Source organism: Coturnix japonica, chromosome 10 (genome assembly GCF_054131305.1).
Source record: "Coturnix japonica strain WE chromosome 10, WE-NBRP24, whole genome shotgun sequence".
In the NCBI taxonomy this organism is placed as follows: Eukaryota; Metazoa; Chordata; class Aves; order Galliformes; family Phasianidae; genus Coturnix; species Coturnix japonica.
The window spans coordinates 20,210,767-20,224,194 of record NC_140672.1 but is presented as its reverse complement, the minus strand read 5'-3'; the positions used below and the strand labels follow the sequence as shown (position 1 = coordinate 20,224,194).

The 13,428-nt window shown below is 47.4% G+C and overlaps 1 protein-coding gene across 1 annotated transcript in view; it reads left to right on the top strand.

The window, feature by feature from the left end:
* LOC146759475 (uncharacterized) overlaps positions 1-4,328 on the top strand; it is a 44,858-nt gene extending 40,530 nt beyond the window's left edge. Inside the window, exon 5 of the mRNA XM_085510692.1 lies at positions 4,098-4,328. The gene's annotated coding sequence lies outside the window, so the exon portion shown is untranslated. The remainder of the gene's footprint in view (positions 1-4,097) is intronic.
* The last annotated feature ends 9,100 nt before the right edge of the window (positions 4,329-13,428 follow it).

The following is a 13,428-nucleotide window of genomic DNA, read 5'->3' as shown; positions in this document are numbered from 1 at the left end:
GGAACTGTGCACAAAGCTCTGATAGGTCCTACAGGAGACATTCCGGAGCATAGGGATGTAGGTATTAAGCTGCCCCTAATGAGATGACTGACACGAGGTGGTCAGGAGAAGCCTGGAGAACAGAGGTAGGAGAGTGAGGGCAAGGAAGAGGAGCCTACATGCCCTGCTTATATGCATTGCACCAGAGAAGGTGACCCACCATTACCACTGCTGAAACACACCTCCCTCTGCCTCGTTCTGCTCACATCCACTGTCTATTCTCCAGAAACATTCAGCAAGTATTGGTCAGTGTCAAGAAGTGTAAATTTTTCCACATGAATTTACTGAATGGCACGCCTTTCCTTCATGTGCACTTCCACGACTGATGCCATTCTGTCAGGCTGCCCCACTGCTGAATACTGTCTCCTGGCAGCAACACGTAATGAGATTTTGTTCGGAAAGTTCAACCTCTACAGTCACATCTCCAACATCTGTCTTTGATTTATGGCCCATGTCACATAAGATGAGGCATTACTTCTGAAGTAGCTCTTATGTTACGTAACAGTTAGATGACCTGAGAGGTTATTTCTAACCTAAATGATGCCGTGATGGGGAGATCACTGCAGGGGAGGCTGTTGGCTGAGCAGCCTGAGAACTCAGACCATGTCACATTTCACTTGTTCAGTGTTTGACTGTTACAGAAGCCTGTGTATTTCTTTTTAGTTTTCGTCAATCCAGCCAAGGGCTTTTCTTGAGGAGAACCTTTCACATCTAATTGCTATCAAGTGTCATCCACCTGCTTTGCACTGATCTCAAAGACAGTCTGTACCTCCCCTCAGTCAAGATTCCTCAGTGATGGCAGCATGGACAATTAGTTGGTTCTTTCCAAAAGAACCCCAGAGTAGGGATAATGCCACGTTACATTTAAGTGTAGTGAATGAGGCAGCACTGATCAGCTCTGACAAATGCTGCACAGAGCAGAAGCAGCCTAAAGGAAACTCTTCCAGCTGGCTGCTCTCTGGGCCATTTCCAACGTAAACATTCAAGTGCTCTTCTCAGTGATGACCCACAGCAGCTCTCCTGTTTATGGGAAATGCCTCGTGAATGCTGTCACCAGCTGGCTGCTCTGTCAGATGAAGCACTTCAAATTGGCATATCATGTTTCCTTGTAGAATCCTTGAGTTGTTTGCAGTTCTAAGCCATTTATCAGCTCTCTATTATTTCTTTCCTTTCATCCGGATAAAACAAGACTCACTTTCATTGAAGCCATGACTGGTGGCTGGATCATCATGGGAACAAAACCCATAGGACACCTTTGTTCTGCTGAAGCTCAGGCACAGAGCCTAGTGACTTCAGAACCTATTTAGGTACCTTCAGCCAGTTTTCACCCCCAGCCTTGGATTCTGTGCCTGCGTGTCCTAATGGCAAACTGTCCTCATGGACAGAGGCAGCACTACTGCCATCTCAGGCATGCAGTGCAGATTTCTGGATGTAACATGGGGACTTCTGCTCTTGGCTGTGTAAAGACAGAAGAAAATATATGGCACATCTCCTGATGTGACTTAAGTGGTCTTGTCCCAATTCAATGATGCCATGAATCTACAGTTCTATGGTGCTGTGATTTCGTGCTACTGTGATTCCATGACTCACTGATTCTATGAGTCTGTAACTCCGTGGTTCAGGTAATCCATGATTTTGAGATTCCACGATTCTAAAAGTTGTGGTCTTTGTGATTTGCAGCAATAAATGAGGAGGAAACCATAAGCTAGAGCCAAGTTCTGTTATTCACTCCTGAGCTCCTGCTTGACAACAAAGGCACTGAGTGAACACTGCCAACCTCCCTGTGTCTGTGTCCCCATCACCCAACTGTCCCCACCTCCCACAAAGAATTATAGAATGGCCTGGGTTGAAAAGTACCACAATGATCATCTAGTTTCAACACCTCTGCTATGTGCATGGTCTCCACCCACCAGACCAGGTAGCCCAGAGCTACATCCAACCATCCTTGATGGCTTCAACTACAAACTTCCAGGTCCCTGTCACCAAGAAGTTCCCATTTAGTTGCATGTATCCATTTCCCCATATCTTCATGACATCCGCAAACGGCCATAATACACTCATGTCCCCATGATGTTCCCGTATCTTCATGTCCCCATATCCCTGTGACCCCTTGCCTTCCAAGTATCTCCATAATTTCCTCACTCCCCATGTCCCTGTTATCCTCACACCTCCCAGTGTCCCCGAATGCTGTGTCCTAGTTCCCCAAAGGATCAGCCTCAAACCTTGTAGTCTCACAGGACCAGACAGGACTGAGGGATGAGTCCTTGGACAAAGCCTTGATATGGGGACAGCATATCATCTCTGGGTGGTCCTGGGGGACAGAAAGGCCGTGTGTGCTGATTGCTGGGACCTGGGGGCTTTGGGCTCAATGCCATTGGGATCCCAGCACTCAGTCTTCTTCCTCTGATCCCTGGCTTCCTCATGTTTCCTGGGGCCAAGGAAGGGGATGGCTGCATGCCAGGGCTCAGTCCATGTCAGGGGAGTCTGCTAAGCCCAGGGTCTTTTGGGGAGTGAGAGGGGCACAGAGAGGATAAAAGCAGACCTTGCCTCCTGCAGCCTCACCCAGCTCCCAGAGCACAGAGGAAGATGAAGGCGGCTGTGCTCAGCCTTGTGATGCTCCTCGCTGCCCTGTACTGCAAAGTGGAAGCTCAGGTGAAGCATCCGTGGGGGATGTGGGCTTGGGCTGTAGGTGATTGGCGATTGGGGATCCCCGATGCGAGCATCTCTTTCACGCTCTCTCCTACTCCTCTCCCCACAGCCACTTGTGCAATTGCCTGACTTGGAAGCTACTGTGGTGAGTGTCCAGGCAGCCATGCTGATTGTGCTCAAGGGTGGCCCTGCATGGAGCTCTGCAGGAGCGGGTGGGGTCTGTCCCTGCCTGGCAGAGGCCTCCCCTCTATTTTGCACATCCAAATTTCTTCCACTTGCACCCTCATCATCTTTTCTCTTTGTTCCCCAAATCCCTTCTCTTGGTGGCTCCAAATGCCCTCTCTTCGGGTCCCCACATCCCATCCTTTTTGTACCAACAGACCTTTTTTAATTGGCAACCAGATTCTCATCTCTTTAGGTCCCCAATCCCCTGTGTTTCATTTTCCCCCATTCTCCGTTCCTCCCTGATTAGCACCCCCAAGACTCTTGGCACCCCTATCCCCCTCCTTTGGGCCACCCTACCCCTACCCCGTCCCTATACCCAAACGCAACACTGGGCAAATCCGTGGCAGAGGCGCACACAGTCCTTGGCAGCCATGGGGTGGGGACAGCCCTAGTACCAACCAGGCAGCTTGGATGGGGTCGCCCTGTGATCCCCGAGACTCACAGTCCCCTCATGGCTGCCCCATTGCTCTTCTTCCCCAGGCACCACCACATGTTGCTGTTGGCCTTCCTGGATTGGTGAGTTGGGTGACAATGGGGTGAGGATGGGGCTGGGATGTCTTGCTTTTCACAATTCCCCTGGGATTTGGGGACACTCCTGCAGCCCCAAGGCCTATGTTGGGCTCCCTCCAGATGTGAAAATGCAATGGGCAGGGGAAGGAGGCAATGGGGGTAGTTAGGGATGAGCTGGCAACAGGACCAAGCCTTGGCCATGCTGTTCTAGTGCCCACAGTGAGTCCCTGCACCTTCAGGGTGTCCCACTGTGTCTTATTACTCCCAGCATATTCCATTCTCTCCATACCATCTGTGAGTCCCTAACAGCCCCTTTTTCCCCAGGATGTGCTCAGCAGGACAGAGGAGAATCCGCCACGTGTGAGACGTGCGGCCCTGGATCTACATGTCTAGGTGAGCAGCACGAGGATGCTTACAACCCCACAGGGCTCTTGGGAGACCCTGGATGTACCTGGAGCCCTGAGGATTGGTCATGAGGTGCTGGAAGTGATGGTATGGAGGGGACCGTCTATGGCCTGTTCAAGGGGGACCTGGGCACTGCACCTCCAGCCCTTCCCTTGCGCTCTATGGGGCTGTGCAGAGGAACAGATCTGGAGGTGGCAGGCTCAGGGTGCCCTATGGATGGCCCAGAGTCACCATGCAGCTGGGACAGGGGCTGTGGCTTCTTTCTCCAGGGGACGCATGTCCTGCCCTGGGTCTCTTGGCTGCTTTCAGTCCTTCCCCTGCCCTAAGTTTTTGGGGACAAACCCTACAGGGACAAAGCCCCTTCTTGCCAGTGATGCCCTCTGACATCCTCTGATGACCACTGCTGCCCTCTGATGACCAGTGTTGCCCTCTGATGACCAATGAAGACCCTGATGATCATTGACATCCTCAGATGTTCAATAAATCCCTCAGCAAAGCTACACCCTGTGTGTCTGTGTCCTTGTTCTCATGCTCAGCATGGAATTCTGGGATCTGTCCCTGCCTGGCAGTGGTCACCTCAAAGTGCTGTGAGGCTTCCCCAGCTCCATGCCATGCACACCATGTCCTGCACCCCTGTGGGCTTCCCCACCCTCTCTCATCATCTGCCTCAAAGTCCTAAAGGATGGAGCTCCTCGTGCTGCCTAGCAGCCCAATTTTCTGAAATGAGACAGATATCTGCTCTCTTACAAAAGTTGATCACAATCAGAGATGCCCCTTAATGCAATTAAAAAAAAAAAGTTTTTCCTAACATCCAAATTAAACTTGCCCTGGTGCAACTTGAGGCCATTTCCCCTCGTCCTGTCACTTGTCACCAGTGAGAAGAGACCTGCCCCACTCTCACTGTAAGAACCTTTCATGTACTGGAATATCATCGCCCACCTTTCATTTTCTTCTTTTTCTTCTCCTATTTTCTATGTCTCACGTTTCCTCTTGGGGAATTATCTGCTATGTTCTCTTTGCCGCAAGGAAGCACAACACAAATCACTGCAGAAACCAGAGATAATTACTATGAAGTCAAACACAAATTCCATTCAGCTTTTGGCCACCTGTATTCAAACTAATTAATAACATTGTTTTCCCTCCCCCCGGGAGATTACTTGAGATGATTTTAATGAGGTCTTGTTGCCCGTAGTTAAAGAACACAAAACAACCTGAGTCGTTTTATGCGGTGCTTTATTGAGGGCCCGGGAGCCTGAGGACTAGTGTCCAAAGTCAGAGCCCTAAACTATAAAGAAATCACAAGGTTTATATACATTTTCTTCGGGATTGCTGCGTCCTCTTTTGTTATGTTTCCTTGGTTACAATTTGGTAAGACTATCCCACAAAGACCTAAGGAAATGTGTTGTACATTCTTCTCATCCTTCGATCTGTGACATTACTGGATGTTCCTGTTAGAAGCCCCCTTTCTGTTTACTATTTATTTTCTCTAAAACACTGAACTGCTCTACCATCACACCATAAATCTAAACCTAATTTTTAACATACATTGTGCTTTGTTCCTAAGCAAGATTTATTACTTAGATCCGTGCTCGGGTTCATAAGAAACACAACTTGCATTCCTAGATACGTGAGAAACACAGACTAGGCCTAACTACGAGCCTTAGCATGACTACTGCTACTATTATTTAAAGCACATTGTAACATGTCCCCCCTTTCGAGCATTCTTTAATTATTTACAAGATTATTTACAAGAATGCTCAACTTTTAATTCTAATGTTCACTTTCTTGAAATCCTGAATTTTCTTGACCATTGTTGTTTCTTATCACCACATCTTCATACTTCGGCAGGCGAGGGTTCATCCCGGTGATTCTGGTCTTGGCTTTCATCAGCCTGTGGGTATGACTTCTTTCTTTAGTAATGACCCTTATTAAACATTTACTGGCAATCCAAATGATTAACAATAATATAACAAACATTATGACATATTGAATTGCTGATGATGTCCACTCAGAAAGGTGCAAACACAGAGACTCAAATATGGCTCTGACCCAATTATGCTGAGCCTCTTTTTCAATTTCTTTTGTTTCCTTTTCTACCTGTTCCAATAGATTGAGGCCTCCAGGGGGTATGCAAGTCCCGAGATATTCCCAGTGATTTCACAAGTTCCTGTACTATTTTTGCGATAAAACGGGGTCCCCTATCAGATGACATTCCTAGTGGTACACCGAATCTAGGAAGGCTTATGAAGGTGGTGAGACGGACAGCCCGGCTGAAGTGCCTTTATACTAATGCACGGAGCCTGAGTAACAAGCAGGAGGAACTGGAAACTGTGATGCACTCTGAAAATTATGACATTGTTGCTATCACAGAAACATGGTGGGATGACTCCCACAATTGGGATACTACTATCGATGGCTATAGGCTCTTTAGGAGAGATAGGCGAGGTAGGAAGGGTGGGGGAGTCGCCCTTTATGTCAGAGATTGGATAAACTGTGAGGAGCTCCCCATGAGAAACAGTCAAGAACAGGTTGAGAGCCTGTGGGTTAGGATTAGAGATGGGACTAATAAAGGTCAGCTGGTATTAGGGGTATACTACAGGCCACCTGATCAAGGGGAGGCTGCTGATGAGGCTTTCTTGCTCCAGATGCGTGAGGCGTCTGGCTCACGGGCTCTTGTCCTGGTGGGGGACTTCAACCATCCTGACATCTGTTGGGAAAACCACACGGCGAGCTGCAAGAGCTCCAGAAGGCTCTTGGAATCCATTGATGATAGCTTTCTGGTTCAGGTATTGGACAGACCGACCAGAGGTCAAGCGTTGCTGGACCTGCTGCTCACCAACGCTGAGGAGATCATCAAAGGCGTCAAGGTTGGAGGCTGCCTGGGCTCCAGCGATCATGCCCTGGTTGAGTTTATGATCTCAAGCGATGTGGGCCTGGCAAAGAGCAGGACCAGGATGCTCAACTTTAGAAGAGCAGACTTCAAGCTACTCAATGGAATGCTGGCCAAGATCCCCTGGCGCGCTGCCCTCAAAGATAAGGACGTTGAGGAGAGCTGGCTACTGTTCAAGGATGCCCTCCTGGCAGCACAAGAGGTCTCCATTCCCCTGATTAAGAAAGTGGGCAGGAGAGGTAGAAAACCGGCATGGCTCAGCAAGGACCTGCTAAGAGAACTGAGGGTGAAGAAAGGGGTGTACAAGCTCTGGAAACAAGGCTGTGTCACCCGGGAAGAATACAGAGATGCCGTCCGAACTTGCAGATGTGGGATCAGGAAAGCCAAGGCACAGGCAGAACTGAACTTGGCGAGGGATGTGAAAAACAATAAGAAAACCTTCTACAGGTACATTGGCCAGAAGAGACAGGCCAAAATGGGCGTACCTACTCTGGTAAATTCAAAAGGAGAAATGGCTTCAACAGATGAAGAGAAAGCTGAGGTGCTGAATGAGTTCTTCACCTCGGTCTTCACTGGTGGCCAGGATTCTAGTCTTTTTCACGTCCCTAAGTCTTGCACCCCCATCCCTCCATGTGGGGACCAAGGAGGTAAATCCCTCCCCACTGTAAGGGTAGAGCAAGTCCGAGAGTGCCTCCTTAGACTGAATGAGTATAAGTCTATGGGGCCAGATGGCGTGCATCCCAGGGTCCTGAAGGAGCTGGCTGAGGTGGTTGCTGAGCCGCTCTCCATCATATTTGAGAAGTCGTGGCTGTCAGGTGAGGTCCCAGATGATTGGAGGAAGGGTCACGTCACTCCCATTTACAAGAAGGGGAGCAGGGACGACCCGGGTAACTACAGGCCGGTGAGACTCACCTCTGTGCCTGGGAAGATTATGGAACAGATCCTCCTGGACAACATGCTTGATCACATAAAGAACAAGCATGTGATCCGAGACAGCCAGCACGGCTTCACCAGGGGAAGGTCATGCTTAACTAATCTTGTGGCCTTCTATGATGGAGTGACGGCGTTGGTGGATGAAGGGAAGGCGACCGATGTCATTTACCTGGACCTGAGCAAGGCCTTTGACATGGTCCCCCATCACATCCTCATCTCCAAATTGGAGGGAGGTGGATTTGATGGGTGGACAACTAGATGGATAAGCAATTGGTTGAAAGGCCGCAGACAGAGGGTGGTGGTCAATGGCTCTATGTCCAGGTGGAGGCCGGTAACGAGCGGCGTCCCTCAAGGGTCTGTCTTGGGACCGGTGCTCTTTAACATCTTTATTAATGACATCGATGAGGGAATGGAGTGCACCCTCAGCAAGTTTGCTGATGACACCAAGCTGAGTGGTGCAGTTGATACGGTGGAGGGAACAGATGCCATTCAGAGGGACCTTGACAGGCTGGAAAGCTGGGCTCGGGTGAACCTAATGAGGTTCAACACGGCAAAGTGCAAGGTTTTGCACTTGGGCCGGAAGAACCCCTGGCACCTGTACAGGCTGGGAGGAGTTGTCCTTGAGAGCAGCTCGGCTGAAAAAGACCTAGGGGTCCTGATAGATGAGAAACTTAACATGAGCCAGCAGTGCGCTCTGGCAGCCCAGAAAGCAAATGGGATCCTGGGCTCCATCAGGAGAGGGGTGGTCAGCAGGGATAGGGAGGTGATCGTCCCTCTCTACTCTGCTCTTGTGAGGCCCCATCTGGAGTACTGTGTCCAGGTGTGGAGCCCTCAGTACAAAAAAGATATGGAGATTTTGGAAAGGGTCCAGAGGAGGGCCACAAAGATGATCAGGGGGCTGGAGCACCTCCCCTATGAGGATAGGCTGAGGGAGTTGGGTTTGTTCAGCCTGGAGAAGAGAAGGTTGCGGGGTGACCTCATTGCAGCCTTTCAGTACCTGAAGGGAACTTACTCCCAGGAGGGGAGTAAACTCTTCGAAAGGGCTGATAATAGCAGGACTAGGGGAAACGGTTTTAAGTTGAAGGAGGGAAGATTTAGGTTGGATGTTAGGGGTAAGTTCTTTACTAGAAGGGTGGTTAGGTCCTGGAACAGGCTGCCCAGTGAGGTTGTGGATGCCCCGTCCTTGGAGGCGTTCAAGACCAGGTTGGACGGGGCCCTGTGCAACCTGATCTAGTAAATGTGTATGTTTGGTGGCCCTGCTAGGCAGGGGGGTTGGAACTACATGATCCTTGAGGTCCCTTCCAACCCGGGTAATTCTGTGATTCTGTGATTCTGTGATCTCCTTGAGTAATGTTTTTACTACCTCCTTTGCCTGATTTGTTCTACATGGGAATGCTTCCGGCCAACCCGAAAATGTACACACATATACCACTATATATTTGAAATTTTGTCATCGGTAATTCAGAAAAATCTATCTGCCAATAATCCCCTGGTTCTGCCCCTACCTGCAAATGTCCCAATTGGATTTGTTTCCTAACTATCGGATTATTCTTCAGACATATCGGCATGTCGCATTTACCCGTTTAGCCAATGTTAACATTTGGTTGGAAATCATTTCTTTCTTTAAAAATTTCACCAGTGCCTCTGCTCCCCAATGGCATTTGTTATGTTCAGTTTCAAGTATTGCTTTCATTATTCTGGCAGGGATAACTACCTGCCCTAGGGCTGTTACATACCACCCAACTGCATTCTTCTGGGCCTTCAGGAGTGATGCTAATTTTTCATCATCAGGGGAGTATTTGGGATCTGTGTGCATATAGGGAGTGGCTGGTCCTACCTTAGTTGGTACTAGTGCCATCTGAATCCATACTTCTTTGGCTACTACCTTGGCTGTTATATCCGCCAACCTCTTCCCCTGATAGATCTTTCACTCTTCTCTTTGATGTCCTTTTACATGCATCACCACCACCTTTTCTGGTTTATGTACTGCATCCAAAAGAGCCAGAATTTCCGTCCTGTATTTAATCATAGTTCCTTGAGAGGTTAACAGTCCTCGTTCTTTCCATAATGCTCCATGCACATGGATTACTCCAAAGGCATATTTAGAATCAGTCCAGATATTCACCCTTTTCCCTGTGCTTAGGATTAGGGCTCGCATGAGTCCCACAATTTCTGCTGTCTGTGCAGACATCCCAGGGGTCAGGGCCTTTGCTTCCAACACTGTGGTAGCTGTAACTACCGCATATCCCGCATACCTGGTCCCATTTTCCACATAGCTGGATCCATCTGTGAACAGTTCCCAGTCAGGATCTCCTAGTGGAGTGTCCTTCAAATCGATCTGACTGGTGTATACCTGCTCAATTATTTCCATACAGTCATGAACCAGTTCTCCTTCTTCTTGCTCACTGCAGAGAAATTCTGCTGGATTCACATGGTTAGTTACTTTCAGATCTATATCATCTTGTTCCCTTAGTATTGCCTGGTATTGCAGCATCCTACTAGAAGACAGCCAATGACCCCTCTTTTGTTCTAAGACTGCCAAGACCATATGAGGTACAAAAACCTCCATCCTTTTTCCTAGGGTCAGTTTTCTGGCCTCCTGAATGAACAGTACAGTTGCAGTAACAGCTCTTAAGCATGCTGGCCACCCACTGCTGACAGTATCTAATTGTTTTGAAAAATATCCCACCGGACGTTTCCAAGATCTGATTCGCTGGGACAGCACCCCCAAGGCCAGCTTCTATCTTTCATTCACGTATAATTGAAAGTCTTTGTTCAAATCTGGTAGCCCCAAAGCAGGAGCCTGCTTTAAAGCCTGTTTAAGGGTCTCAAAAGCCTCCTTTCTTTGTTGATCCCACTTTAATTGCGGCTCTTTCAAAGCTTCATACAGAGGTCGAGCTATTAGTCCAAAATTCAGGATCCAGAGCCGACACCAGCCCACCATTCCTAAAAAGGACCTTAGTTCCTGATGATTTCGTGGAAGGGGAATAGCACAAATTGCTTCCACCCGATTTGTTCCTAATCGTCTCTGACCTTGGCTAATTTCACATCCTAGATATATCACATTTTCCCGGATCAGTTGTGCTTTTTCCTTTGATACTCAATAGCTAGCTTGGCCCAGCATGTTCAGTAGAGCAATGGTCAATCTTAAACAAACTTATTTTTCTTCAGTGGCTATCAACACATCGTCTACATATTGCAAGATTGTATATGAAAAAGGAGAGTCCCTTACCTCTGTTGTCTTCCATTGTTCCAGTTCTTTTGCTAACTGATTTCCAGATATGGTAGGGCTGTTTTTGAATCCCTGCGGAAGCCTTGTCCATGTTAGTTGTCTCTTTTGTCCGATTTCTGGGCTTTCCCACTCGAAAGCAAAAAGTTTCCTACTTTGAAATGCCAAGGGGATGCAGAAGAAGGCATCTTTTAAATCAATTACTGTGAACGATTTAAATTTTTCTGACACAGATGTTAACAGGGTGTAGGGGTTTGCGACAACTGGATATATATCCTTAACAATGTTGTTAATTGCCCGTCAATCCTACACTAAACTGTACTTAACATTAGATTTCCTTACTGGAAAAATGGGGGTGTTAAACTCTGATTCACATTCCTGCAATATTCCAAAGGTCAAAAACTCATCTATTAATAAGGCAATTCCTCTTTTTCCTTCCAATTTGATAGGGTATTGTTTTACCCTGACTGGTTGAGCATTATCTTTTAATTCCAAAACCACTGGTTGTGCTGCTTTTGATCTTCCAGGAGTTCTAGTGTCCCATACCCAGGGAACCACTGCTTGCTCTATTTCCCTAGGTATCGGATTGGGTTCCACTTCTTTGATTGCAAATATTTTAGCAATATTCTCCCCGGGGATTTCCAATTTTACCCTTCCTTCCTCGAATAAAATTTTCATATTCAAGGCGGATAAAAGATAGCTTCCCAACAGAGGGTTGGGACAGTTAGGCATATATAAAAATTGATGACCCAATTCTTTCCCCCCCGAATTTTAAATTTAGAGGCTGCAAAAAGGGTCGCTCTTCCAATTGTCCTGTAGCTCCCACTACCTGAATTGTTTTGCTGCTAATTGGTTCTAACCCTTTATTCAAAACTGAATAAGTTGCCCCTGTATCTACTATAAACTCCTGTTCATCCCCTACTACTCGTATCCTAATCCCGTTTTAGTCAGCTTTGAGTCTGATATTCTCCTAAAACTAGTGCTTGGGCGCCATCTTCCGGATTCACAGGATAACGGCCAGGATTACTTCTACCTATCCCAGATCCACCCACCCCATTCCTTACTGGGCACTCATTTTTCCAATGCCCTATCTGACGGCAGAATGCACATTGGTTAGGACCTAATCTATCTTGCTGATGTCCCAGACCTCGATATCCTCCCCGACCAGTACCCCACTGGTATCTCCCTCACTCTCGTCCCCCTCACTATCATCTTTTTCCCGAGGTAATGGAGGGTATAGAGAAACAGGAGGCGTGGTAGGGGATGTTAACAGGGAAAGATCTTCCTCTGGTTGAGATGTAGTAATCAAACACTTAGTGCAGGCTGGTCTGTTTTGCAGGCAGAACATCTCGACTCCTCAGATTTTAATATAATAATCCCACATTCTTTCTGCCCTTCTGGCTTGTGACTCAGATAATAAAACAAATCTAGATACGGTACTTCATCCCACTTATTGTTATCCCGCGAGAAATGCATTAAGGGAGTAATTATTGCATGTACAATTGTACCATTCAAGGGCCAAGCAGAAACCTCCCGTTCATATTCCAGCCACCAATGATTACAGTATTCAATCATCTTTTCCTTACTCATGTCCTGATAAAACCCTTCACTTTTTCCATCTTTTTAGCACACATCCCAGTTGGGTGTTACCCAGTATATTACCATTAGATTGCATCATGGCTTTAAGATTCTTAAAAGGCATATTTTACCACCTTTTATGAATTGTAGACTATAGACTATAAGGTATAACAAAACTCATGTCTGGTCACTCACACAATTATCAAGCACACATACACATATAAAACATACATAAATATACCATTATCAAACCAATACCAAAACTGGCCGCTTCTTGTTGCCGCGAGGGGCGAGTGCTGGTACTGCGCAGCTTTCACTGCGTCTAACGGCCGGCGCCTAGGCTTCCCAACCAAAGACGTCTTAGCCCAACCTTGCGAGGATTGCTGCCTCATCTTATAGGCACGCAACAATACCAAAATATAAAGCACCTTTCGGGCTTACCCTTACAGTTGTCCGCCAGGAGCCGGGGTAGGGCACGAACCAATGACTCCCCGAAATTCACTTGGTGCCAGCGTGGAGTTGATCAGCTCGCGAGCTGCCCCAGTCACCTCCAGAGTCCCATCTGGGTAGCCAGAAAACTGTTGCCCGTAGTTAAGGAACACAAAACAACCTGAGTCGTTTTATGCAGTGCTTTATTGAGGGCCCGGGAGCCTGAGGACTAGTGTCCAAAGTCAGAGCCCTGAACTATAAAGAAATCACAAAGTTTATATACATTTTCTTCAGGATTGCCTCGTCCTCTTTTGTTATGTTTCCTTGGTTACAATTTGGTAAGACTATCCCACAAAGACCTAAGGAAATGTGCTGTACATTCTTCTCATCCTTTGATCTGTGACATTACTGGATGTTCCTGTTAGAGGCCTCCTTTCTGTTTACTATTCATTTTCTCTAAAACACTGAACTGCTCTACCATCACACCATAAATCTAAACCTAATTTTTAACATACATTGTGCTTTGTTCCTAAGCAAGATT